Raw genomic sequence first — 27547 nt, 5'->3', positions numbered from 1 at the left:
GTTCCAGAAAATACTATGTCCCCATCAGGAACAGCACTTTTTTAAACCCCACCACCCACAGAAATTATAATAAATTAGAACAACACTTCCTTTGCATTTTGGTATTTCAAATACAACCAACCACATAATATAAAAAAAAAATTGCCTTCCCTGGGGGTTGACATAGTATTTTCTGGAACAGCCCTTAATGAAACATATGTAAAAGAATGAAAATATTATCTTGTCACAATTTTTTTTTATTTAAAGTCCGTCCAAAATAGGATACAATAGACACACACCTCCTTGCATTCTGCCAAGTGTGCAGTGTACAAGCTTTAGCTATTTTTTTTTGTTGAGACAATATGTGGTTTTTCTCTATTTATCAACTACACACTTCTAACAACCCATGCAATCTGAATCAGACCAGTTAGTAGGTATTACAGGGTTGTTTCAGTGGCAAGCATTCCACACCTCCTTATTTTATACCAAAACAATATCAACAAAAAATAAATAGTGGTTACACTGAAACATATATACAAAAGGAATGCAGATCCAACCCTCAAATGTTGCAATGAACTTCTAAAAGCTTCCTGCTCATAAAAAGAGGGTGCTGTAAATTTTCATCTTGTTTTGCAATTTGTATTTTGTATATAAAGAAGTTGAAGGTTTGGGGTGGGGTTGGTTCGCCTTCAAACTAGTTTAACCCCACCACATTCTGTGTGTGACTGTCCCAAGTCAGGAGCCTGTAATTCAGTGGTTGTCTTTTGTTGCTGTATATCATATTTGTTTTTCATTCATTATTTGTCATTTCGGGGCCTTTTATAGCAGACTATGCAGTATGGGTTTCACTAATTTTTGAAGGCCATACAGTGACCTATAGTTGCTCATTTCTGTGTCATTTAGTCTCTTATGGATAGTTGTTTCATTGGCATTTATACTATATCCAATTTTTATAAATGCCTTACAACCTTTTTTTTTTTAAAACTTCAGACTGCAAATCAAGGACCTTTAATCACTTAGGTCTCAAATTTTCTAAAGAAAACAAACAAACACTGTTTTTCTCCATCATTTGCTTACAGATATTATATAGCAATTGTGAAAAATTTGAACCTTCGATATACAATTTCTTATTAATATTTTTATATCATATGTTCACTGAAATTGTATTAATACCAAATTCATTTTATATTTCACTGAAATTGTACTATCAAATTTATTTCATATTTCTCTGAAATTGTATTATCAAATTTATAACACAAAGCTATAAAGCAATATACATGTACATCAAATGCAAACTTCGGATGATTTTAAACAATTCAGTTGTAGTGTTAGTTCTTGGTCCTTTTGTTATTTTTCTCTGTGGGCTGCAACACATAAATTGATCAACCAAGTACGCTCTGGTTTTGAGAAAGTCTGAAATAAGAAATACAAAATAATTGCAGAATTGAGTGTAGAACATAATCCTTGAAGCAATACACAAAATATAAAGTATAGCAGTCCATTAAAACGTTTAATCCCGCTGCAAATGTTTGCACCTGTCCTAAGTCAGGAATCTGATTACAGTAGGTGTCGTCTGTTTATGTAGTTCATACGTGTTTCTCGTTTCTCATTTTAATATAGATTAGACCGTTGGTTTTTCCGTTTGAATGGTTTTACACTAGTAATTTTTTGGGGCCCTTTATAGCTTACTGTTCGGTGTGAGCCAATGCTCCGTGTTGAAGGCCGTACCTTGACCTATAATGGTTTACTTTTATAAATTGTAACTTGGATGGAGAGTTGTCTCATTGGCACTCATACCACATCTTCCTATATCTATAAACATAAAACTTTAAAAACTGCAGCTGTGCTATTTGTGCAATCAAATTGCATTGATCTTATAATCATTTGTGATCAAGTCACTGACCGTACATATATAGTGGACAAAAGTGAGTTCCCATTAAAAAAAAAAGTCCTATCATTTCAACTAAAATCAATATTTAAATAAATGGAGAATGTGTCCCCATGGACACAGATGATGCCCCCGCTTGCATACAACATTATAAAGGGACATAACTCAAAAACAATAAAAGTGACGCGACCCAAATTTGTACTTGATCTGAGTTTTGTGGTAATAATTATTGTGTATAGGTTTCATAATGTTTGGTTGAGACAAACTCAAGTTAAAGAATGGAAACTAAAAATTTTGCAATTTTTCCATTTATAAAGGGGTATAACTCTACAACAGTTAAAGTGACGCCAATAAAATTCAAACTTGATCTGTGTTTTGTGGAAATAAGCATTGTGTATAAATTTTATAACATTTGGCTGAGGAAACTTGTTAGAGAACGGAAACTGAAAAGTTTGCATTTTTTTCCATTTATAAAGGTGCATAACTCGAGAATGGTTACAGTGACCCCACCAAAATTCAAACTTGATCTTTATTTTGTGGTAATAAGCATTGTGTATAAGTTTCATTACATTTGGTTGAGGCAAACTTAAGTTAGAAAACGGAAACTAAAAATTTTGCAATTTTTGGATTTATAAAGGAGCATAACTCTAGAACGGTTAAAGTGACGCCACTAAAATTCAAACTTGATTTGTTTTTTTTTATGGTAATAAGCATTGTGTATAAGTTTCATAGCATTTGGTTGAAGCAAACTCAAGTTAGAGAACGGAAACCAATTTTGGGACAGACGGACAAGAGTATAACTTAATGGCCCCTCCGCTACATCGGGGGCATGAAAAATAATACCAAGTAACTTATAAGCGATTTCTATAAAATAAGTACCGCAAGATGTAGAAATGACTGGTTTTATTTTTTATTCGGCCAGGAGTTTAATGTGGGTCATTCTCTTTTTCACCATTCTAATTTCATGAATTTGGTAAGATTGCATAGCAAACCTTTCCTAAAATATTTTCCTTTGTGTTCACCTTGTTAGAAATTAAAATGATGAGCTTGTCCGAAATAATAAGAATCCTTATTGAAGTTATTCTTTGTATTTTGGTTTAAATCTAACAAGGTTATTGACAATAGTATATCATAACTTTATTTGACAGACATATACAAAAGAACTGTTTCTCCCAAAAATGTCCTAGTTGTAATGTGTAAACACTATTGTAGCAGCAATATTTGACCTTAAATGTTTTCTTTTTTAAATAGTCATCTACTCTTAATAACAAATAATCCCAATGACATCACTTACTGTTGTCCAGTAGTATAGATTATGAGAATGAATGCAGAAGCTCATTTGACTTCTTGTGTGTTGATTTATCAAGTTCCCCTGGTAATTTCACTAGTCTTGGTCATCAGGCTTGTAGACGAATTTGTCTATCTGATTCGATCTCCTTTCAAATCTGTTTTCTATTTTAAATGAAAGAATTAAAGATCAGTGTAAACAACTTGATCTTACTTCCAATACATTTCTAGGAATATGATTGGTTAAAAGCAACCACGTGGAGACCGTTTATATTCCATATTAGGTTATTAGGCGGGCTTATTTCAATACACTGTTAGTAGTGGTGTTATGTCCCTTTATACAAACAACACGGTGTTGATTTATCATTGCGAACATAATACTCAGTGTCAGATTTTTAACATTTATGTAATAGAAACATTGTAATAATTCCCCCGGTGGATCGCTATCCTTGCCGTGGTCGGGGGGCTTGCGTGTCTCAGTGACCCAAAGAGCTATGCCAGTTGGAGCTTCGTCTCCTGGTAGGGTTACCCATGCTGGACAGGTCGAAGGGTAGAGACCAGACTAAAGTGATCCGAACATCGTACGAGTTGCCCGATGTTTTGAATAAAATAGGCTCTCCAACCCGTTGGCCGTGGGTTGCTACCCGTGTCGGTGGTTGAAGAGATCCTTGCGGATGAGGGCTGTAGCCAGACTCCTTACGGTCAGAAAATACCCGGACGGACAAGACTATAGTTCAATAAGCTGCTTTGGCTCCAATATCATCTAAACGGGAGGTCGGATGGACCCGGTTCGATCAATCGGCTGGTCATGTCGAGCCCTTCAGTTAATCCCCAACAATAAGCTTTCTTGTAACAATTTTCATGAAATACACATGTGTTTTAAATAAAGCTATTTATATTTCGGATAACTGAAGAAGGCGATGGCTCATGGGTCAATCAAGTGGTACGCTTTCTATTTCGCTTGATGGATACGCTCTGCTTGAGTATACCATTCTTGGAACATTTTGTGCTTTCCGCAGTGGATCTTGGGTGCTAATTTTGGGGACCAGCTACGTTATACATGTTATACTTGGAGCTCGTTTTCAGCATTAGCACTTGACCCCGGCTCGCCACGGAAACACAGCATCGCCCTTGTAGGCACTCCGAGGTGGGTGGATGACAAGAATGGTGAATCTTTCTCATTTCCTATGGCACAACAAAACCAACCCTCTAAATCAGCTTTAATACATAAAAAAAGAAAATGTGATGATTCAGTGCCCTGTCAGGAAGATGACAGTTGGCCCAGATTTATTGTAATAAAAGGAACAGATGAAAAACCAATTTCCAAAATATCTCCCTTTGTGATTCACAAACAAATTCAAAGCGTTGCTGGTACTGTAAAAAAAGTTTCAAAAATGAGATCAGGCAATTTGTTGGTTGAATGTTCCAACAAAAGTCAATCAACAAATTTGCTTACACTGACAACAATTACAAACTTTCCTGTTTCTGCCTCTCCTCACAACAGTTTGAACAGCTGTAAGGGGATCATTCGAGACAGAAGTCAATACCTTGGTGACCTTACCGTGGAAGAAATCTGTGAGGAACTTTCAAGCCGTAACTGATGTTGTTAGATTTCAAATAAAAAAGAATGGAAATATAATCAAATTAAATACATATCTTTTGACATTTAGAACTCCAACTCCTCCTCCATCTATTACTTTAGGTTGCTTCGGAATCAGAGTTGACAGGTTCATCCCTAACCCAATTCGATGCTTCACTTGTCAAAAGTTTGGTCATGGAAGCAAACAATGTCGTGGTACGCAGAGATGCTTCAAGTGTTCTGACGAAGGACACGAGGGAACAACCTGTAGCTCTGAATCTTCTAAATGCGTAAACTGTGGTGAATCCCATTTTTCATCATCCGTTTACCTTAAAGAAAAAAATATTATCAAAATTAAAACAGAAAGAAACATCAGTTACCCAGAAGCTAAAGATAGCTTCTGTTTCGAATGATCTCCTTGTTTCGAACAGACCATCGTACGCCAGCAAGGTTGTCCGCTCATTCAGTCACGAGCATACACAAACTCGCATGACCTGGCCAATTGATGCTGAGACATTTACAATGCTGCCTGTTGAAACAGAACCTAACGATAAAATATTAATTCCAAGAAAACCAACACCTTCTAAAACCAGTACTCAGTCAACTCAATCTTCCTTACAGAGCTCAATGTCATCATCTAAAAAAAATGAAAAAAAGAAATCAAATGAAAAAGATACAGTGAAATCAGACAGTTGGGGCGGTGAATCTGTCTGGGATCTTCCCAGTGACATAGATGATTCTTCCATCTCCAATAGTCCTCCTTCATCTGCATCTAATAAAACTAGTTTATCTTCTGCATCTAGTACAAAGTCTTCTAAAGCCCCGTCTCCTCTTCGTTCTCCAGAACAGAAGGATGTCCCAAAGAAGCCAGCAAATACATCCTCTCAGAAGTCTTCTGATTCGAGGTCGCGGGGTAGGGGTCGAGGCGGAGTAAAACCAGCTGCGCATGGTCCTGGAGATCGACGACTCTCCTCACACAACAGATTTTCAACACTTAACGACGAATCAGAAATGGAAATCGAAAGTGTTCCGCCACCCGAAAGATTACAATCTCAGGGTGAGCGAAATAAGAATGCTGGCAAACTCGATAGCATTCGCCCGTCTATTAACAAATCATGACTAATATCATCCAATGGAATTGCCGAGGTCTTAAAATAAATCTTCTCGAGTTAACGCTTCTAGTTCAGTCTTTTTTACCTACTGCATTTTGTCTTCAAGAAACTCATTTAAAAGAAAGTGACAATGTATCTTTAAAAGGATACAACATGTATAGCACATTCTAAGGTAGATGAACGTGCTGCAGGCTGATCATCCATTTTTGTGAAGGACAACGTCATTCATAGCACAGTCCAAGGTGTAACTGATGTTGTTAGATTTCAAATAAAAAAGAATGGAAATATAATCAAATTAAATACATATCTTTTGACATTTAGAACTCCAACTCCTCCTCCATCTATTACTTTAGGTTGCTTCGGAATCAGAGTTGACAGGCTTATCCCTAACCCAATTCGATGCTTCACTTGTCAAAAGTTTGGTCATGGAAGCAAACAATGTCGTGGTACGCAGAGATGTTTCAAGTGTTCTGACGAAGGACACGAGGGAACAACCTGTAGCTCTGAATCTTCTAAATGCGTAAACTGTGGTGAATCCCATTTTTCATCATCTAGGGACTGCCCTGTTTACCTTAAAGAAATCAAATAAAAAAGATACAGTTAAATCAGACAGTTGGGGCGGTGAATCTGTCTGGGATCTTCCCAGTGACATTGATGATTCTTCCATCTCCAATAGTCCTCCTTCATCTGCATCTAATAAAACTAGTTTATCTTCTGCATCTAGGACAAAGTCTTCTAAAGCCCCGTCTCCTCTTCGTTCTCCAGAACAGAAGGATGTCCCAAAGAAGCCAACAAATACATCCTCTTCTGATTCGAGGTCGCGGGGTAGGGGTCGAGGCGGAGTAAAACCAGCTGCGCATGGTCCTGGAGAAACTCATTTAAAAGAAAGTGACAATGTATCTTTAAAAGGATACAACATGTATAGCACATTTTCTAAGGTAGATGAACGTGCTGCAGGCGGATCATCCATTTTTGTGAAGGACAACGTCATTCATAGCACAGTCCAACTCACCACGGATCTGCAGGCAGTTGCAATTCGTTTATCATTAGATAAAACAATTACATTATGTTCTATATATATTCCACCCAATTCAATTATCGATAAAGCTAAACTCAAAAACCTCACTGATCAATTACCCTCACCATTTATACTTATGGGCGACTTCAATGCACACAACCCCTTGTGGGGAAGCAAGTCTCATAATATCAAAGGTAAGATCATTGAGGACTTTGTCTCTCAAGAAGGATTATGCATTTTTAATGATGGATCTAATACTTATCTTCATCCTGGAAACGGGTCTTATTCTGCTATTGATATCACTATTTGCGATCCCTCTCTTCTTCTAGATTATTTATACTTATGGGCGACTTCAATGCTGATATTCGTAAGAAGCATTTCAATGTCAATAATATGTATGATTTATTTAATAATGTTCCATTTACAAGACCTCGGCAAATCCGAAACATCCCAGCAAACCATGGTTTGATGATGCTTGTGATCAAGCAATAGGTGACCGTAAAAAATCTGAAAGACGGTTCAATCAACAACCAACGACTGGGCTTTTAGCCAATATCCAGTGTGGATTCCGCCAAGGTCGCAGTACTCTTGACCATCTTGTTCGATTCGAATCATTTGTCCGTAATGGTTTTGCGAAAAATGAACATGTAGTGTCGGTCTAGAAAAAGCCTATGATACTACATGGAAGTATGGTATTTTAAAAGATCTGTTTGATATGGGGTTGAAAGGCAATATGCCAAATTTTATTTCGATTTTTTTATCTAACAGACAATTTAATGTTAGAGTAAATTCAACCATGTCTGATCTGTATGATCAAGAGATGGGTGTCCCTCAGGGCAGTATTTTATCTGTTACATTATTTAGTCTTAAAATCAACAGCCTTGTTGAAGTTTTAAAAAGTAATATTGAAGGTTCATTGTATGTTGATGACTTTTTAATATGTTATAGAGGCAAAAATATGAATAACATAGAAAGACAATTACAGTTATGTCTTGGAAGAATTGAAAAATGGGCCTCGGAAAATGGGTTTAAATTTTCCATTTCAAAAACGGTCGGGATGCATTTTTGTAACAAAAGGAAATTGCATCTTGATCCAGAACTCACTTTGTACGGCAACCCAATTAAAATGGTTGATGAAACCAAATTTCTTGGGTTAATTTTCGATAAAAAGTTAACCTTTCTACCCCATATCAAAATGTTAAAATCGAAATGTTTAAAAGCATTAGATATTTTAAAAGTTGTCGGCAGCACCGACTGGGGTGCTGATCGCAACATTTTACTTAATTTATATAGATCTCTAGTTAGATCTAAACTAGATTATGGCTCTATAGTGTATGGCTCTGCAAGGAAGTCCTACATACAGATTCTCGATGCTGTGCATCATCAGGGTTTGCGTCTCTGTCTTGGCGCATTTAAAACCTCACCAGTTGAGAGTCTGTATGTAGAGGCTGATGAGCACTCACTCTCTAACAGACGTTTGAAGCTTGGACTTCAATATGCTGTCAAACTAAAAGCCTACTCAGATAATCCTGCCTACAGCTGTGTTTTTAATCCAATTTATGAAGATATTTTTGCAAAACATGAAAATAAAATTCCTCCGTTAGGTATACGTTTAAAATCACATTTAGCTTCTTTTGATTTAAAATCTGTTGCTCAAGTTGAAACTTGCAAATGTCCTCCATGGGAACTTCCCAAACCAAAAATGATATTTGATCTCCGTGAACACAATAAAAATAAAACAAATCCTCTTTTAATTCAGCAACACTATGCTGAAATCAAAGCCAATTATTCAGATTTTTCAACTGTCTATACTGATGGATCAAAAGATGGTGACAGAGTTGCATCTGCTGCTGTCTTCAGGGACAGAGCTGCAACTCTCCGTTTGCCATCTGATGCATCGATCTTTACTGCTGAAGCAGAAGCAATAATTTTGGCTTTGAAATTTATTGCTTCTTCAGATAAATCCAAATTTATTATATGTTCCGATTCACTTTCATGCTTACAAGCTATACAAAATACTAAAATTAAAAACCCAACAATTCTCAAAATTTTATATGTAATGAGGAATTTAAAAATTCTTCTTAAAGAAATATTATTTCTATGGGTGCCGAGTCATGTTGGAATCCTTGGAAACACAGCTGTAGACCTTGAGGCAAAGAATGCCCTGGGTGACCCTTTATCTAACTGTGATATACCATATACCGATTTTAAATCTAATATTAGAGAATATGTTTTTAATATATTGAAAAATGAATGGAGTAAAAAAGATGGTAATAAATTACATGAAATTAAACCTAATTTATGTAAACCTTTCAATAATTTTATGTGCAGAAAAGATCAGTGTGTTATTTCTAGATGTCGTATTGGTCATACTAGAATAACACACGAATATCTTTTAAAAAATGAAGTAGAACCACAATGTATACCTTGTAACTGCAAGTATACTATTAAACATGTTTTAATCAATTGTATTGACTTTGCTGATATTCGGAAGAAGCATTTCAATGTCAATAATATGTATGATTTATTTAATAATATTCCATTTACAAATATTGTTTCATTCTTAAAAGAAATTGGAATATATTATAAAATATAAAAATGTTGTTATATTTAAAACGATTTTAATTTTTATCACGTTATCTTAGTGTTGATTTTTATTTGTAAATAATCAATTTGCTTTAGTCTAGAATTTTAGTTTATTGAAAGACCTTTTGTCTGATTTTAAAAATATACCTTAAATTGTTATAATATTCGAATTAGCTCTCGCCGCGATATAGCCTTTCTGTGCTAATGCGGCGTAAAGCAAACAACAATCAATCAATCAATCCATTTACAAATATTGTTTCATTCTTAGAAGTTGGAATATATTCTAAAATATAAAAATGTTATTATATTTAAAACGATTTTAAATTTTATCACGTTATCTTAATGTTCATTTTTATTTGTAAATAATCAATTTGCTTTAATCTAGAATTTTAGTTTATTGAAGGGCCTTTTGTCTGATTTTAAGAATATGCTTTAAATTGTAAAAAAAATATTCGAATTAGCTCTCGCCGCGATATAGCCTTGTTGTGCTAATGCGGCGTAAAGCAACCAACAATCAATCAATCACATTCAGTAATATGTGTATAGGGCAACTTATGCACAATTATCACAAAAATTTCATTAGCTAAAAATAAAAGCTAACCTTGCTGCCTTAACCTTCCCCCAAAATATTTAAATACAATATGAATTAAATTAATTTTAGGATGAATTACTGTAACTTCGCAAAAGTGATCATCAGCAGATCTACCAAAGATATTGAGACAATAAACTTGTGGAATACACAAAAAGATAAAGAAAATGAGAAGGAGAGACTGACAAATTTTATCAACATGAAAGATAGATACTACAATTATTCAATTTTTATGGAAAAGTATCCCAAAATGTCTTTGAATTTCGATCAATTTAGAAGCAAATCCACAAAGCTACAATCATATCTCTCAGACAAAAAATACTGGAAAAATCTTAACAAATCTGGACAGCAGCATTCTTTCCCTAGCCATTTTTCACTTAAGAATTGGCTTTCACTTAGCTCCAATGAAAGGCTTCAACACCAGCTAGTTGACTGTAGACCTTGTTCCACTGTTCACTACAACTTTTCAAGTCTTCATACATCCATGGCACCTAATTTTGAAAATGCACACCAGCTTTACGAACAAGGGACAGAAAACATTTTGAAGATAACATCACCAAACAGCAATACCACCACCAAGGGAATGAAAGTAATAAAATCTATCGTCAACATCATCCAACCCATAGTAGAGCAACGTTTAGATATGAAATTTCCAAGACCCATTTCAGATTCCATCATGCTTTCCCCACCAGTAACACCAAAGGAATTGCAATCCACAAAAAATAAAGTTATGCAAGAAAGCAGAAAAAAAATCAATGAATCTTTCACCGACGGAGGTAATGACGTTTACAATTTTCTTTCTTCATCAATTTCCTTCCGTGAACATGACAGGATTCGCCTCGGCAATTTTCTTGAAACCAAAGACCATACCCAACAGAGAGTAAATAAGAGCCTAGAGAAAGAGAAAACTGGTAAGAGGAAACACAGAAACCACCATGGACAATTTGATTCTTACAGATTTGACAAAACAGAATTTTTGACAGAGATTAAAACCAAAAAAGAAGGGGACACTATCAACTGGACAGCTCTGGCGCGTAAATATCACATCACCTGCAACGGCAAATTTCCTGCAAACGGGGGGCAAATTCTACAGGAATATGCAAGAAGCAATGGAATTAACACCATCAAATTCAAATCTAAAGTTTATAATAACCATAGGGCATATTTTAGAAGGATAAGGAGGGCAAAAAAAGTGGTAACAGTCAACAGAACAAAATTTTCCCTCCCAACTCCAAGGCAGTCATCCCACTTAAAGAAAGACATAAAGAAAAGTTAACTTCCGGAGACTTATATTTAGGAGAAGAAATAGCACCAAAGGACATCATTTCAACGACAATAACAGACGGAAAATTGCAGCAGAAAACAACAGTAATACATGGTAGAAAATTCCCCCTCATTAGACTTAGAAGAACAGCTTTGCAGGAACAGGAAAGCAGTGGGGTATTAAGGTATTTTAGTAACCAGGAATATGACAGCTTAACCATGGAACAACTTACATCTCGTTATATCAGGATCGGACAGAAACCACCAGCAGGAACTCTTTCAGATAAAATAGAACATCTCAAAAGCACTGAAAGAACAAGAAAAATGAAACTTTGGCACGATCACAGCAGCATCCTAAACCATTCCTATGTATGTTTCACCATCTCATGGCTATATGATCCTGCCAACTATTTTACTGATATAGAGTACAAAGAGAAATATCCAGACCGTAAGCCAATTAACGTTCAAGGTATTGTTGAAAAGCCCAAGTTATATATTTTCGGCCAATCAGGTAGCAGCGACTTAGAACAATCAAGTTACACTGCAGTTAGAAATGAAGACCTGCAAATCTTATCTGAACCTATAACAGCGGACAATGGTAAAATAAATATTTTTGATTGATTGATTGATTGTCGGTTGCTTAACGTCCAGTGGCAAATATTTCATGCATATTCAGGACGAGAACAAGTTCACAATAAATACAATAGGTAGGTTCTGTAATAGATTAAGGGATTATGGTCGGAGAAATTTAGACTGCCACGGGAAATGAGGGTATATTGGATAGGGACAGAAATTTAGCCTTGTAACAGGTCACCTACGGACCCCTCAAAGAGTTGTTGCAAGGGTTCTTAACGTGCAAAGAGCGTGGCACTCTCTTTACACGAGGCATCGGATTTAACGTCCCCATTCTGACCGGACGTGGCTGCAAATTTGTACATCCCGCACAGCCAAACGGACGCCCCACTTTAGCACGGGTTTTACTGCCGGTCGGAGGAAGACCAATGGTGACCATACTTCTATTCCCCAGCCACCCTTGGGGGTAAATATTTTTGATGTAATGCGCGTATTCAGCGGTGACGGTCCTGCAAGACAATTTGAAATTGGACAGCAGAGAGGTGGAAATTATCCCTGTGTATGTGGGGTTCATGCTAATGATCACGGTAATTTATTCTCTGTTATGGCATTGAACCCCTTACACTAGATGAACGAGTCGGTGTAATAAAATCCACAAGATGTTTCGACGAGCTGAAAAAGGGAAATTTAAATCCATTCCAAAATTTAAAGAAAGACGACCTTATAGAAGAATTAGAAAGCAGAGATGTCGATATTCACAACATGTTACGTCCCGAACTACAAGAAAATCTATCCACCCTACTTCATGGAATTTGCAGACCACCAGCTCTTATGACAACAACCCCTACTCTTTCAACCCACCCCCCAAGGGTGACTGGGGTATAGAAGTATGGTCACCATTGGTCTTCCTCCGACCGGCAGTAAAACCCGTGCTAAAGTGGGGCGTCCGTTTGGCTGTGCGGGATGTACAAATTTGCAGCCACGTCCGGTCAGAATGGGGACGTTAAATCCGATGCCTCGTGTAAAGAGAGTGCCACGCTTTTTGCACGTTAAGAACCCTTGCAACAACTCTTTGAGGGGTCCGTAGGTGACCTGTTGCAAGGCTAAATTTCTGTCCCTATCCAATATACCCTCATTTCCCGTGGCAGTCTAAATTTCTCCGACCTTAATCCTTTAATCTATTACAGAACCTACCTATTGTATTTATTGTGAACTTGTTCTCGTCCTGAATATGCATGAAATATTTGCCACTGGACGTTAAGCAACCAACAATCAATCAATCAATCTTTCAACCCATCATCTTAACTTGGACAACTATGAAATATTTGGCATGGAACCACTACATGATCTTTCCAACTTTATACAGAACATTATAAATGAATTACCTTCCCATATAAGCGACAAAAAACTTCAAAAAGAATTAGAGGAATTTTCGAAACTCACCATTGGAGATAAAAATAAAATTAAGGGATCAGATGCGCGTCTGTACTGAGTCAAATTATCACATTTTCTATCTTCATCACAACTAACTGATCAAAACGTAAGACGATGATTGACTCACTTCTTGAAATTACCCACATTTCATACTCTAAGTACAACACAAGATCTCCAAAACAGATACTAAGACTATACAATCAAAGCTTTCTTCTTGCGGTAAATTGCAGAAATGTTGTTGGAGTCCCATTCAATATGTCATCACGGAAATTTTTTGGTAGTCATTTCCACAGCGTATCCATCCATCTTGCTGAAGTTCGAAGAATATTCAACCTAAGGTCCCTCGTAACAGAACAAGAAGAAAGATGTTTTGGAGATCTCCGAAGAATTTCAGAAAACACCAGTAATCGTCAACCGAAAACAGTATGTGACAACGCAGTTCTAAGATTTACTAGTCAACAATCCAGCAAACAAGATAGCCTGTACATTCAGGAATCGATTATTCAAAAGCTAGCGAAGCAAATACAGGCCAAACCAAGAACTTTAATTCCATCAACTATTCTCAATAAAAGACCAATGTTAGTACAAAGCCATCTGGAGAGGATAAGCGATTTTATTTTACCTGGCGAAGGAGTTTGGTGGCACATGGAAGACGGCAACATGATCTTTCATGATGGTCCTTATGATGAACCTTGTCACAATGAAGGTCCAGAAATGCATCACTTCAGGTCATCATCCTACAAAGAAGAACATCAATTACTTAAAGACATCTGGGAAAAGGTTACAGAAAATTTTAAAGACAGAAAGATTTCATTACCACTTCAAAGAATTAAGACGTCTGACAAAGATGGCAAAGTCTTGTTTATAACACCAAATGAAACAGGTATGTATAAACAGTTTAAACCAATGACAACTACAAATTAAGAATTTCTATTATAATATTATTCATAACATCTTAAGACTTTTCATGGGATTGATTGATTGATTGTTGGTTGCTTTACGCCGCATTAGCACAACAAGGCTATATCGCGGCGAGAGCTAATTCGAATATTTTTTTACAATTTAAAGCATATTCTTAAAATCAGACAAAAGGCCCTTCAATAAACTAAAATTCTAGATTAAAGCAAACTGATTATTTACAAATAAAAATAAACATTAAGATAACGTGATAAAATTTAAAATCGTTTCACCCAGGGCATTCTTTGCCTCAAGGTCTACAGCTGTGTTTCCAAGGATTCCAACATGACTCGGCACCCATAGAAATACTATTTCTTTAAGAAGAATTTTTAAATTCCTCATTACATATAAAATTTTGAGAATTGTTGGGTTTGTAATTTTAGTATTTTGTATAGCTTGTAAGCATGAAAGTGAATCAGAACATATAATAAATTTGGATTTATCTGAAGAAGCAATAAATTTCAAAGCCAAAATTATTGCTTCTGCTTCAGCAGTAAAGATCGATGCATCAGATGGCAAACGGAGAGTTGCAGCTCTGTCCCTGAAAACAGCAGCAGATGCAACTCTGTCACCATCTTTTGATCCATCAGTATAGACAGTTGAGAAATCTGAATAATTGGCTTTGATTTCAGCATAGTGTTGCTGATTTAAAAGAGGGTTTGTTTTATTTTTATTGTGTTCACGGAGATCAAATATCATTTTTGGTTTGGGAAGTTCCCATGGAGGACATTTGCAAGTTTCAACTTGATCAACAGATTTTAAATCAAAAGTAGCTAAATGTGGTTTTAAACGTATACCTAACGGAGGAATTTTATTTTCATGTTTCGCAAAAATATCTTCATAAATTGGATTAAAAACACAGCTGTAGGCTTTTAGTTTGACAGCATATTGAAGTCCAAGCTTCAAACGTCTGTTAGAGAGTGAGTGCTCATCAGCCTCTACATACAGACTCTCAACTGGTGAGGTTTTAAATGCGCCAAGACAGAGACGCAAACCCTGATGATGCACAGCATCGAGAATCTGTATGTAGGACTTCCTTTGTTTGCTCACGGTTGGAATGATTTGCAGTCCTTGTTTACTAACATGTCTAAAATCCGGCTCAGTATAACAATCTTGTACAAAGCAATTTTCATTACTATATCGCTTTGCATGTTCTACCCTGAATTTGCAAATAGTTTGCTGCTGGAAGTTTAAAGACCTTATATTATATAATCTTCATCATACATATATTTGGAACTCTAGTTATTTTTATGATATCAATTTCATGAATTTTTGTGAAAATCTAATATTTGTTAGATTTTAATTCTTATTTTCTTGACATAATGTCAGTAAAATTATCCATTTAAGTAATACATATTTAGTAAAATAAATAACTTAAAATTCTTTTTAGATGTAATTTCCTTCTTAAAAATTACTGTATAAACTTACCAGAAACTACTGATGTTTTGTAGACTTGGCATCTGAGTCAACAGACAGCTACCAGCACAACATACCTGTACAAGGTAAATGACTATTCTTAATAACATAAAAGATTTACATGTTTCTCAGCACTATACTAATCATGCTAATATTTATATTCAATTTCTACTTCATAAGTAAAATTTGTTTTTCGCGATTCGTTTTAGTTGATGGAAAATTTTTATGAATCTGAAAAAAAATCGTAGAAATTCAGCTGATCTACAATTTCTTTGCCTTATGTCATTATAAATACCATCATTTTTTTTATGAAAAAGTTAAAGGAGTAGGGTCGATAAGGCTCTAAAATGGCCCTTTTTTCTAGATTAAATTTCAAAATAAGATTTATTGATTATTATTATACCTAATACGTAGTATACAATAACTTGACAGGAAATGTGTCTTTTGATGAAAAATTTGCATAGTTGTGTTCAATTTCATGATGTAACAAATAGCACTTATTTTTTCAACAAAAAATCAATGCATATGAAAACAAGTAAATTTTCATTGACATTTTTATCAGTAAACAGAGTGCAAATGTTGACAACAAAGATCTTGTGACATAATGTTTGTTATGACCTTTTACATATCTGACTTGACAATTTAGTTCTTGAATGCCTGCGCTCTCCGTTTCCTATGACTTTATTTGGTTGAAATCCAGACAATTTTGTTAAATTTCACAGAAACTTCTATTTTTTACCTATTCAAAATGTAAAAATCAACGCTGTAAATGAAACTTTGACAAAAATAGTTCTATTAAAGTTTCTAATGTGTCTTTTTATCTTCTTATTTTGATCTTAATCCTTTGAGCTACAGAGGATGACCTAATCAAGAATACATATATATAAGTCACAGTGACCAATTTGTGCATCATCTTTCATGTAAATTGTATATATGCCTATTCTCAACAAAATCAATTTTGGACAGAAACACATTGACTGTATGTCTGAAACAGTTATCATGATTATAATTTTTTATTTGAATTTGTTTTTCCCTTAGAATTTCAAGTCAGTAGTGGTACCAGAGAACCTGCCAATGAGGATCAACAAACAAGTTCGCCTGAAAAGAATTTAGAACAAGGTATTCAATTACAAAGGAAAAAATGTTTTGATATGATGATTATATTCTTAAGTGGTGTGTGTTAAATTCACTTGATTGTTTTTTTAACATAAAATCAATCATCAATAAAGTTCATTTAGCATATTAAAAACACAGGATTATAAGATTCTTCAGGCAAAAAAGGTACAGGTAAAAATCCAAATCAAATTTTGAACTTTTTTGTTAACACTTTATTTTAACATTCCTGTTTAGTTATTTGCATAAATTTTATTTCATGTTACCATTTATTATAGATCCATATCAAATTCCAGACATAGAAAATGGACTCGAAAACAGAGAGGAAACTGCTTGAGAACAACAACATAAAACATTTGTACAAATCACATATTAAAGGTAATAAAATTATTTAAATCAAGTAGAGATTCAAGTTGATGTACCACTAACTAGCCTAAAACAAAATTGTATTCTACCAGTACCTTAAGAGAACAGTTTTAGACAGACACGCACACCAGGAACATGTCTATCTACTTAGTAATATTGTAGGCGTGGCATAAAAAGACTTCTAAAATTCTTAAACGTTTTGTTTTAATTGATTGATTGATTGCTGTATCATTGACATACATACATGTACCTACATGGCCTTTATTAAATAACATTATTCTTATACAAATATAAAAAAATAATCAGCTGTTAATGACATACTTTTTACCATTATGCAAAATTATCTAAAAAATTGTTCTTGATATTTTGAAAGTCCCTTCCTACCCTCCCTCATACATTTTAATGGAATAGCCCTAATAATACCATAATTTTAATAAACAACAAGTTTAAAGGAATCTAATTAGTTATACCTTACAGGTTTACAAATATAAATATGGTTTAATTTCAGTTTTAAAGTGGACTATACAGCCTAGCAACATCAGTGTCCATGAAAGTGTTGTCACCCAACGAAAGATATTACCAGGTATATATTCATTTTGCGTAAACTTCCGACTCTCATTCTTCAATGTCTTATTATTGCTCATATACACATGATATATATATGTATATATATATATATACAAGTCTAAATTGAAAACAACGTTCAAACCTATGATTGCGTTGGATAAAAAACGCAATTTTCATACGTGTGCATGCAAAACAAATTTCTTTGTAGAGGGGTCTAAATACAGCACAAACAACATTTTCCAAAAGACCAAAAAAGCGAAAAAGTATATATTTTAACAAAACGCATTTGACTAGCAGGTCGAACAACGGATGTTCTTAAACCCTGCTGACTGCCATGGCGATTGCCAAATAAACGGATCACAGATGTAACACAATGGAGCTTAATTATATTAATTTAATACCAAACAGAAAACAATAAACTTGCAGAAAAGATGGTCTACCGCAAACATGAGGTGCAAAAATTTGTACACCATATCCAGATATCGACAATTAATGTCTCTTCAGTGATGTTAGGAATCAAAACGGTATATATATATATATACAAGGAAATTACAGATGCAAATATTTTCTACTTTGTTTTGTTGGATTGCTGTCTCATCTCCCTTTGCCATATTTGAAACCATTTGTTTTACTTTCAGTTAACCAAAAACCATTAACATGCAGAAGAAAATTGTTCGAATCTGAAATTTCGAACAATGAAATTGGTAAGTAGCTGTTTTATCGTATAAACTCAAGTACTGTTTCAGCTAAAGCAATGAAAATTGGCAATTGTCACAAAATGGTGACGAAATTTTTAAAATGTGAAAAAGTTTATATAAATTATTTTGATTCATGTTAAAAAATACTATGGTTGAATTTCCATTTCCATTTAAATTAAAAATAAATACATGTATTATAAATCTGCAAATACTGATGATATACATACATTTTTTTTTATATTTCAGCATCTAGTAGAAAGAAGACACCTTTTGACCTGGCTGTTCAGTTACTGGGCCCATCATCAGATGTGGATGACTGCATCAAGTATAAGGAATTGAAGATGAAACACCCCACTCATAAATCCTTCATATCAAATTTTAATCAATCATTCTCCAAGCTACAGATTCAGGTCAGCAAGAAGTACCATTTCCTGAAAGACAAAATACAAAATGACGAGGGAAAGCAGAACCTGTAAAATCTGTTAGCTGACAAACGGATTGCACAAAAGCTGCTTGACCACTGGGGATTGTACCATTATTAATGTCCATTGCACTAAAATCTAATTTCTGATAAATGTGAGGAGACTAAAATCCATAATTATACCAAATGTCACCAAGCTTACCAACAAAATAAATAAGGAGATGTGGTATGATTTTCAATGAAATATCTACATAGCAGAGACTTAACAACTGTCAATAATGAGCAAAACCCATACTGTACAGTACATGCAGTAAGATATAAAAGATACCCTGTATGACAATTTAAACAAGAAAACAGACAGCCTTAAATACATTTACTTAAATACTATAGTCTATAGATATAAATTTTTCTTTTGATAGTTAAGTATCTGACAACACATGAACTATAGCAAAATTTTTAGCTACATTTATCATATGACAATGATGGATGTCCAGTGGGAAATATTATGTGCATAATATCAAGTACGTGTAATTGTTACTGTGGTATACGTATGATTGCTGTTTTAAAGTCCAAGATTATTAATATGCTCCTTAGACACAAACATACATGTATGAGACAACCAAAGCAGTATTATGTGATAATAATTAGCCTAATAACGACAGCTTAATTAATTGACCCTTTAATAGATTCAATATTTAGAGATCTGTCAAATGGTGCATTGAGCATTTCTAAAATGTATACCACCAGTGGCTTGCAGCACAAGGCTTTTTCAAGAAAAAAATGTGGAAAGGGGGATGGGGAGAGGATTACAACAAAAGCCATACAGAATTATGGTATGTTTACCAAGGAGACATCTATCTACATGTATCAGAGATGGTGATTTGAAACAACAGTAGGTCATTTAACTGCCTTCAACAATGAGCAAAACCAATACTGTATAGTAAGGTATAAAATGCCAAAGCATTACAAATTTTAAAACTAAACAGTTTAAATGGGAAAACCAATGGATTGATTTATGCTAAAGCAATAAATATATAACAAACAGCAGACAAGTGAGCAACAAATGACAATTACTTTAAAAAAGATGATAAAAAAGACTGAACAAGACTGTTTTAATTGCTGTTCTTCCTCATCATTATAATATCAAAGTCACATAGAGGCCTTCAACAGCAGCAACATCATCATTAGTTTTAAGAATCTGCCAGTCAGTCCAATCCCCCCTTTTTTTACTAATTTTCTTTTTGAAAAGCCTTCCATTAAATATGAAGAGATTTATGAAGTGGACATCTTCAATAAACAGACATGACAGCTACTGTATTCACTTCTCACATGGTTAAAACCTGTTGACAACTGACAATTAATAAGCACAATCCTTGTTCAGTTCTATCAGAGTTATCTTTAGTTATGTCAGACTGAAAAAAAACCCAATTGATTGATTTGTGGTGTTTTTTAAGGCCACTTTTAGCACTCTTGTCTTTATTGTTGCGGCCAAATTTTATTGTTAAAAGAAACTGGAGTGCCAGGAAATTAAAGAACCTACAACTTTTAGAAGGAAAACTGGACATCATAGTTAATTAAGATCATGGTCTAACACACCTGCCATTTACAGGGTAATGAGGCCCTCTAAAATTGATTTAAAGTTTGGTTTAAATACAATATTCAAATACAAAGTTACATTAGTCCAGATAAACTTTATTCAATGACAGGTAGCTTTATCTTAACTTCATTATTAGATTGAGACAGTAAATACAGCATCAGCTTCATGTACTTATGAGTCAAACCCATGTATACAGCCAGCTTATTTATCCCATATTGTAGACTTAGATATAAAGTTTCCATCATCATGATCAGGATAAGATCAGTATAACATATTTACGTAGGTCAATACTGATCAGTCTCTTTACTGGAGTCCCCAAGGGTGACTGGGGAATAGAAGTATGGTCACCATTGGTCTTCCTCCGACCGGCGGTAAAACCCTCGTCAAAGTGGGGCGTCCGTTTGGCTGTGCGGGATGTACAAATTTGCGGCCACGTCCGGTCAGAATGGGGACGTTAAATCCGATGTCTCGTGTAAAGAGAGTGCCACGCTCTTTGCACGTTAAGAACCCTTGCAACAACTCTTTGAGGGGTCCGTAGGTGACCTGTTGCAAGGCCAAATTTCTTTCCCTATCCAATATACCCTCATTTCCCGTGGCAGTCTAAATTTCTCCGACCTGAATCCCTTAATCTATTACAGAACCTACCTATTGTATTTATTGTGAACTTGTTCTCGTCCTGAATATGCATGAAATATTTGCCACTGGACGTTAAGCAATCAACAATCTTTACTGGATATGACACTACCAATTTGACAAATCAAATTCCTGGATATGACATTATAATCTTCACTAAATGAAAAACCAATTTACTGGATATGACATCAATTTTCCAGATATGGCAAAACAATTTACTTGATATGACATAGGAATTTACTGGATATGACATCAATTTACTGGATATGACATAATAAGGATGTGATAAAATATTTTGCTAAATTATGATCTTCTTATAAATAAATAATTCTAAAATGTAATGTTTAATGAACTTTCAAGATTATCTAACCAGTTTTTGTTTTAACTTTTTTTCTTTCTTTCAAAAAGTAAAGTTCTACGAAAAAATAACTTCACTAATGACAAGAATTAAAATAAAATGAGAATGCGACACCAAAAATCATGATGACATGCATATAAAAATAGCTGAAAAATTTCATCCATATAAGGTGTTATCTTAAAATAAGGTGCATAAAATCTCAGTATACGTAGTTTCAAAGAAGATGCTGTATAAAAACTCAGTAGTTTCAGAGAGGGTGTACTTAAAACATAAAAACTTCCTTGCTGTATAAAATTCCCCTTTCTTTATTTCATGCCATATTTTGTATTGCAATATTTCATATCAGTCCAAGTCCAGTGGAAATTCTTATATTGAAATAAACTTTTTTTGGTAACTTTTTTCTAGAGTAAATGTGCACATTTAAATTTGAACAAAAGTTTTTATAAATTAAAGTAAATGATAAACATTTGAATAAGTCATATTCTATTTGAAATTAAACAGGTCAATGTTTTTAGAAAATTTAATTTAGAAAATGTCTGCATGTCATCCATCTTTATTTCTTCAAATAATGAAAAGCATTTAATTTGTTAAAACCTTTAAAATAACAAGTGATTGTAAACCGTCTACTGTTTCTTAGAATAAAAAATAAAGGTGGCCAACAAACATGGGAAAGTTATGCAATATATAAATCATAATTTATACATAAATAGAAACCAAACTAATTATTAAACAGTGATTTTGCTAAAGTGAACAGTATAAAAATAAATTTCCTCTTGGACTGAAATTTGCAATGTGGTGGTGGGTGGGGAATGCAGCCAAGATATGTAAAATCTTGCCAGTCACAAGCCTGGAAGGAAGGTAACTTCAACATATATATGTAAGTGACCTTCTGAATGCAGAGTGAACCACCATATAAGAAGGAATAAACTAGTTTAGTGTGATTTTGACCTAAATGACCTACATGTAGTTTATTTTGAAACTAAGCTACAAAGTTAAAAGATTAAGTTCAAACTGTTGAGTAATCCATCAGAAAATAAATTTGTACAAATTAACAGAAGGTGTTTGAAAATGTTGTAACTAGAACAATCTATAGAGATATACTACAGATTCAGTTTTATATTTGTGGGATAAAATTGAGAATGGAAATTGCGATTGAGTCAAAGAGACAACAACCCAACCAAAGAGCAGAAAACAGCTGAAGGCCACCAATGGATCTTCAACACAGCGAGAAAATCTCGCACCCTGAAGCGGGTTCAGCTGGACCCTAAAAAAAAGTTGTAAAAGTAGAACAGGAATAAAAGCCCTGTTCATTGATAATTTTCAATTCACAAAGAAGTTAACAACTATAGGTCACGGTGTGGCCTTCAACATTAAGCAAAACCCATACTGCATTAATAAGCTAAGAAAGATCTGAAATCATGAAAATGACAAAATGTAAAACAGTTCAATCGAAAAAGATCAAGGAGATAGAAATCCAACAAAAAATTTCATAGGACATCTAGAGGGCAATTTTGCTATGTTTCCACTGCTAAATGATGCTAGACAAAAATGCAAGATTAATTGTTACAATTTAAGAAAGAGCTGTGTACATATATATGTATCAGTTAGCACAAAAGGAAGGTGGGGATTGATTTTGGGGGTTATGGTACCAACAGTTAAGGAATTAGGGGCCAAAAAGGGGCCAAACATAAGCATTTTTGTAACTTCCAGACATAACTTGTGTGTTAGTGTATGGATCTCTCTGACATTGTACCACAAGGTTCCATATCACAAAGGGAATGCTGGGATTGATTTTGGGGTAACTGCCTCCAAATTTTAGGAATTTGGGGTCAAAAAGGGGAAAAAGCAAGCATTTTTCTAGTTTCATGACAATAACTTGTGTGTAAGTGTATGGATCTTTATGAAATTGTACTACAAGGTTCCATATCACAAAGGGAAAGTTGGAATTGAGTTTCGGGGTAATGTTTAGGAGTAAGGGGCCAAAAATAAGCATTTTTCTAGTTTCCAAACAATAACTTGTGTTCAAGTGTATGGATCTCTCTGAAATTGTACTGCAAGGTACCATACCACAAAGGGAAGGCTGGGATTGATTTGGGGGTAATTCCCTCAAAATTTTAGGAATAAGGGGCCATAAAAGGGCAAAAAAAACAAGCATTTTTTTTTGGTTTCAGGACAATAACTTGTGTGTAAGTGTATTGATCTTTATGAAACTGTACTGCAAGGTTCCATATCACAAAGGGAAAGCTGGGTTTGAGTTTGGGGGTAATTGCCCTTAACATTTAGGAATTAGGGGCAAAAAAGGGGCAAAAAAACAAGCATTTTTCTAGTTTCCAGACAATTATAAACTTGTGTTCAAGTGTATGGATCTCTCTGAAATTGTACTGCAAGGTACCATACCACAAAGGGAAGGCTGGGATTGAGTTTGGGGGTGATGAATCATAAGAGGGTTCTAAAAAATGGGGGGGGGATTTTTTTTTCTTTAAAATTTTCCATTTTAAATTGGTTATTTCTGATTTATATATATAAAAGCAAATAATAATGATATGGTTTGAATAGGTAAATTAAAAAATTTGAAGTTCTAAGACCACATTCATTCTGTGTCAGAAACTTATGCTGTGTCAAATATTTAATTACAATCCAAATTCAGTGCTGTATCAAGCTTGAATGTTGTGTCCATACTTGCCCCAACTGTTCAGGGTTCGACCTCTGCGGTCGTATCATTGATTGATTGATTGTTGGTTGCTTAACGTCCAGTGGCAAATATTTCATGCATATTCAGGACGAGAACAAGTTCACAATAAATACAATAGGTAGGTTCTGTAATAGATTAAGGGATTAAAGTCGGAGAAATTTAGACTGCCACGGGAAATGAGGGTATATTGTATAGGGACAGAAATTTAGCCTTGCAACAGGTCACCTACGGACCCCTCAAAGAGTTGATGCAAGGGTTCTTAACGTGCAAAGAGCGTGACACTCTCTTTACACGAGGCATCGGATTTATCGGGGGGGGGGGGGGGGGGGGGGGGGGGGCGGTCGTATCAAGCTGCACCCCAGCGGAGCATTTTATTTTACATTGTTTTAGAGTCTATGGGAGCAACATTCTGACTTTAACAGTGCTTAATGAAAAATGCAAAATAAAATCTTAAGGGAAGGCTATTATAAGACTAAAAGTAGGGTAGGAAGGGTAACTGGAACCACACATATATTTTTATTTGGCCTAAGGAAAACAAGACTGAACAAAAGAAGTATTCTTAAAATCTTTTTTCCACTGGTGGTCCTTGAGGGAAATATGCTGGTTTTCACTATCATTTCTATTGCAAAATACTGAAATTTTGGTGGTCAAAACTTTGGGACCACCACTTTTCGAGAACTCTGCAAAAGTTAGAATGCATGGTCAAAATGTGACTGCCTTGAATGATCTGATTTTTTTGACAATATTATGTCCTACATTTCAAGTACAATGTATATTTAATTTAATTGTTTTGTGTTTTCTTCAATTGAAAATTTAGTAATATTTTGAATAGTAGAGTTCAATGCTCAATTATAATTAGATACAAAAGACACTTTTCAGATGTATACAAGTTTTTTACACAGGCAAGTTAAGCAAATGGAATTATTTCAATATATTTTCACTTACAATATTCAACCAAGTTAGTTTGTAATATTAGGACAACACCGAATTACAGACTCCACAGGTTTAGACAGGCACATAACAAATGTTGTGCGTTAAACTTTATTCATTTTTGCATGCTCTGGGATCAACCCTCAACTTACATATTTCACTGTGGATCTTGAAGGCACTAAATATTCACCTTGCAGTTATGTGTACACACATGGAAATAAAATAAGGATAATATGTTACATGCCAGATTGCCAATGAGACTGGCCTATCCATCAGAGACTAAATGAAGTAGATATAAGCAACTATTGGTCACATTAAGTCCTTCAACAATGAACAAAACCCATAACTCACAGCAAGCTATTATAATTAAGGCCCAGACAAAACAAAACATAAAATAATGCAAACAAGAAAACTGACAGCCTAATTTGTGAACATGACAACAAAAGAACAAATATGATATTGGCAACAACAATCAGCTCTTGACTTCAGAGACGCACATAAAGAATAAGGCAGGGTTTTGTCTAGGCATGGTTGAAAATTTTCAGGGGGGGGGGGGGGGGGGGGAGTTAATCCTCCTCTAGTCCAATTAATTATGACTTTTTTTATTTTTTGTTACTGGATCATAAAAATATCCAGACATGATTATCTCAACATGGACAAGGTCCATGATGGATGCACACAAAAAAAATATAAAATAAAAATGAACAATTTTCACGATGCAAGCTGTGAATGGTGTCTTGGCAATCGGTAATGCAAGTGGTAGAAACACTAGTATACACATTTGTTTCATCCTCTACTCTATTAATTTAGAAATGGGAGTCAATTATTCCATTTTATATATTTTTCCCCCAGTATAACTTCGATCTGACCACGTGTAGCATGTTTGCCAAAGCTAAACTCGTTTTGTTTCTAATTCTCCACCTCTTTTCATCTACTGAAATGAATGAAATGAATGAAATGAATGAAATGAATGAAATACAAAGTAAACAACTTATATTCCTTAATGCTTACATATTTTGTAGCTGTCACTTACTTTTGTCGGTATATTTTCACACATTAGAGAAAATAATTGCTCCAGCAAGGTGCTTTCCATTCTGCAAACTTCAAGCATCTAATGACGGCGATCGGCTTCTGATTGGTTGCTACTCGAAAGTAGGCAGGCGGGGTCTGATCCCGGCAATAAAAACATCTATTGCAACCATTTATAATATAGTTTCATCACAAAAATGCCGTAATCGTGTTTCAATAATCAAATAACACCATACCAGTATCATTTTTTTATCCGCATGCACGCATGTAATTTGTATTCAACAATTTTATCGATGGACGCTGCTTACGGAATCCGCCATTGATGAATATATAATGAGGTAATTGAGTTACCTACCCCTGACAAAAATTCCGCGAAATTGCCTTAACATCACTGCGAATGTCTATCGACAAATTCTCCTACACACCCTGGACACCATTTCCTTCTTTTTTCATTTAAGAATATCAAACTATCGCACTTGAGCGTAAACCCATCACGTATCAGCATGACCGTCTCATTTTAGTAATTGTAATATTTTCTCTTAGACTGAAGCCCCATATTTATGTATGTATGTACATGTATCTGAAGGCATTTTATTTTGTAAAATGTGCTTTAAACTTATTTAAATTCAGAAATTATTTCGAACATTCGTTATTGCAATTTTGTTATTTAAGACTTAAATGGTATTTTAATTCTCACGATTTTGAGAAAAATCCTGTTTTAATTCATATAAAATATTTCGAAATGCAAGTTTCAATTATTTACTAATCTGTCACATTTTTCGCTATAATAAAAACCTCACAATAATTTCTGAATTTACAGTATAAATAAGTCTTTGCTAAGGAAGCAACCAATTCACTTCAAAGGGGGTTATGGCTGTTTGTCTGAGTCAGGAATTTTTTTCCACACACAGCGCAAACATTTTTTTTAGTTTTCAATCAAATTATTTGTATCAAAATTTAACACTATATGTTACATGTATAAGGTTAGGGGAAATCAAGATTGCTAATATTTTTTTTTTGTCACCTGCTTGACCACAATATTTTTTAAATCATTTTTTATATGGGATCAGAATATCTTTTTAAGGAAAAAAAAACGTGATTGAGGGAATTGGGATGAGATATCAGATATGAAGTTTGACAATCACTACATGATTAATCAAATATATCCATAATATATTATATGTTAGACATATTTGAGAGATTAAAATAGGGATTGTACATGTAGCTACAGGTGAACAAGAAACGCACATATGTATTTTCTTTCAGACTGATTATCAATTTATAGACTTATTTAATTTTGTTCAACTAATGAAGAATTAATAAAGTAAGACATTTTTGAATGAATGCAATGATTATATAAACCTGTTGCTACCTTTGTATTTACATCCCATATTCTGTTGTGCTGTTTCCTGTTGGTATAGTATTGATGTTTTTACAACTTTGGTTGACACATAACACTTTC

The 27547-nt window shown here is 34.5% G+C and overlaps 1 long non-coding RNA gene across 1 annotated transcript; it reads right to left on the bottom strand.

Moving 5' to 3' along the window:
- Window positions 1–1173: 1173 nt before the first annotated feature.
- On the bottom strand, window positions 1174–26180 carry LOC127713883 (uncharacterized). Its single transcript, XR_007987510.1, has 6 exons — window positions 26090–26180; window positions 18653–18856; window positions 15694–15758; window positions 13931–14045; window positions 3162–3319; window positions 1174–1392 (listed from the first exon to the last, which is right to left on the bottom strand). It is a non-coding gene; the product is annotated as an uncharacterized LOC127713883 (long non-coding RNA).
- Between the last annotated feature and the right edge of the window lie 1367 nt (window positions 26181–27547).

The sequence above is a fragment of the Mytilus californianus genome, unplaced genomic scaffold (genome assembly GCF_021869535.1).
Source record: "Mytilus californianus isolate M0D057914Y unplaced genomic scaffold, xbMytCali1.0.p SCAF_84, whole genome shotgun sequence".
Taxonomy (NCBI): Eukaryota; Metazoa; Mollusca; class Bivalvia; order Mytilida; family Mytilidae; genus Mytilus; species Mytilus californianus.
The sequence above is the reverse complement of the archived record's forward strand: the minus strand, read 5'-3'. Positions and strand labels throughout refer to the sequence as shown.